Raw genomic sequence first — 3,097 nt, forward strand, 5'->3', positions numbered from 1 at the left:
CGACCCGAAGGAACTTTACTGCAACTTCCACATAACCTCCGGTCATTCCACACATGAGTGCGTCCACCTGAAGAATTATTTGTACGGGAAGTATCTCTCTGGCGAAGTCGACGCTGTCTTTCAGCCTAAAAACGTTCGCGGAGGCAGAGGTCGCCGTGGGGGATGGCGTGGCGGACGATCTAACGGAGGCCGCGGTGCGGGTGGCGGACGAGGCTACAACGCACCGCCCAACGCAGTCCAACAGCCGGTCAACCAAGCATTCGTGAACGTCCAAGAGGAGGCGCCCCAAGCAGACGAACTGCCCGGCCCGCCAAAGAGGCAGAGGGGGCAAAACCCAGAGCGAGCCAATTCCCCTCCCCGAGGACGAATAACCATGATACTTGGCCCACCGGAGGACTGCGCAGACTCCGTCCGCGCATTAAAGAAGAGGGCACGACAGGTGTGCACCCTTCGAACAGCTCCGAGCGAACCTTCACTCTGCTCGGACCCGATATCATTCACTTCGGAGGACGCTAAAGGAATCCAACATCCCCATTCTGACCCCTTGGTTATCGAGGTCACAATGGGCGACTTCAACGTCGAACGAGTTCTGATCGACACCGGGAGCACCGTCAACGTACTATGCTGGGAAACGTTAGAAAAAATGGGCGTCACACCAGACCAGCTGAAACCCGAAACTCGAACGCTGACGGGCTATGATGGGGTTGCTAAGATGTCAATGGGCGACGTAAAGCTACAAGTACGAGCTGGTGGAGTGACCCGGAAGACTAAGTTCGCGGTCATTGATGCACCCCCGATCTACAACGCCATTTTGGGGGTACCATGGATATATGCGATGCAAGCCGTACCGTCGACCTATCACCTCTGCCTCAAATTCCCGACCAGCACAGGAATTTGCACACTTTATGGCGACCAAAGGGTAGCCCGAGTATGCTCTGTTATCGAAAAAAAACAGAGGACGGCGGAAAACGCATAGCAATTACAGAGCGGGGATCGTCTTACCGGTCCCCACAAGCCGGAGCGGGATCGCTTCCGGTCTCCGGAGTGTCGGATCATACAGGTTAATATAGACCCCTCCGACCCCTCGCGAACCGTCGGCATCGGGTCCGAACTCGACGAACGCATAAAGACGAAGTTGATCGCTTTTCTGCAGTCTCGAGCTTCCACATTCGCCTGGTCAACAAAAGATATGGTCGGGATAAGCCCCAAAGTCATGTGCCATAGGCTCAACATCGACCCCACATTCAAGCTGGTCAGGCAGAAACGCAGGCGTTTGGGCCCGGATCGAGTCAAGGCGGTCCAGGACGAATAGTGGAAATCCAGTACCCTGATTGGTTGGCTAACCCGGTGGTGGTCAAAAAGAAAAACGGCAAGTGGAGAGTCTGCGTGGACTTCACCGATCTCAACAAAGCTTGTCCTAAGGACAGCTTCCCTTTGCCGCACATAGACCGTCTCGTTGAAGCTACGGCCGGCAACCAACTGCTTTCATTTATGGATGCATTCTCAGGGTATAACCAGATCGCCATGAGTCCGGCCGACCGCGAGAAAACGGCGTTCATCACAGATAGGGGCACCTACTGTTACAAGGTAATGCCGTTCGGATCGAAAAACGCCGGAGCAACCTACCAGCGATTGGTAAACATGATGTTCGCANCCCCACATTCAAGCTGGTCAGGCAGAAACGCAGGCGTTTGGGCCCGGATCGAGTCAAGGCGGTCCAGGACGAAGTCGAACGACTACTCAAGGCAGATCAAATAGTGGAAGTCCAGTACCCTGATTGGTTGGCTAACCCGGTGGTGGTCAAAAAGAAAAACGGCAAGTGGAGAGTCTGCGTGGACTTCACCGATCTCAACAAAGCTTGTCCTAAGGACAGCTTCCCTTTGCCGCACATAGACCGTCTCGTTGAAGCTACGGCCGGCAACCAACTGCTTTCATTTATGGATGCATTCTCAGGGTATAACCAGATCGCCATGAGTCCGGCCGACCGCGAGAAAACGGCGTTCATCACAGATAGGGGCACCTACTGTTACAAGGTAATGCCGTTCGGATCGAAAAACGCCGGAGCAACCTACCAGCGATTGGTAAACATGATGTTCGCAGATCTGCTCGGCAAAACCATGGAGGTCTATATAGACGATATGCTGGTCAAGTCTTTGATCGCAGAACAGCACGTCCAACATCTGACGGAGTGTTTTGACATCTTGGATCAATTCCAGATGAAATTAAACCCAACGAAATGTACGTTCGGAGTAACCTCCGGAGAGTTTTTGGGGTACATCGTCACTGAACGGGGCATAGAGGCAAATCCTAAACAGATCGAAGCCATCCTGGGACTACCCTCACCGACCAACAAGCGCGAAGTACAACGCCTGACCGGCCGGATCGCCGCTCTGAATCATTTCATCGCCCGATCAACGGACAAGTGCCTCCCCTTTTACTAATTGCTTCGTGCAAATAGAGATTTTCGTTGGGACGAGGAATGCGAGGTCGCCTTTCGTCAGCTGAAGGAGTATCTGACTTGCCATCCAGTGCTGGTCAGACCGGAGGACGGCGAGGCGTTGTACCTCTACGTCTCGGTTTCAAGCTCGGCGGTCAGCGGGGTGTTAGTCCGAGACGATCGCAAATGATCAAAAGCCCATCTTCTATACGAGCAAAGCATTTAACGACGCGGAATCACAGTACCCCACGCTGGAAAAGCTGGCCCTTGCGGTAATCGTCGCAGCACGGAAACTGCGCCCCTATTTTCAGTCGCACTCTATCGTCGTGCTTACTGACCAGCCACTCCGAACCGTCGTCCATAGCCCTCTCCAATCCGGACGCATGGCGAAGTGGGCGGTCGAACTTAGCGAATACGATATCGAATACCGTTCTCGACCAAGTCTGAAGTCGCAAGTTCTGGCTGACTTCATCACCGAACTATCGCCTGAGCTCGACGACCCCACCCCCGCGGTGGAACAATGGACAATGTTCGTCGACGGTTCGTCAACAAGTCATGGCTCTGGGGTGGGACTCATCCTTCGATCCCCCACCGGTGAGATCCTTGAGCAGGCATTGAAGCTCAACTTCAAAGCGTCGAACAACGAAACCGAATACGAGG

The sequence above is a fragment of the Camelina sativa genome, chromosome 10 (assembly GCF_000633955.1).
Source record: "Camelina sativa cultivar DH55 chromosome 10, Cs, whole genome shotgun sequence".
In the NCBI taxonomy this organism is placed as follows: Eukaryota; Viridiplantae; Streptophyta; class Magnoliopsida; order Brassicales; family Brassicaceae; genus Camelina; species Camelina sativa.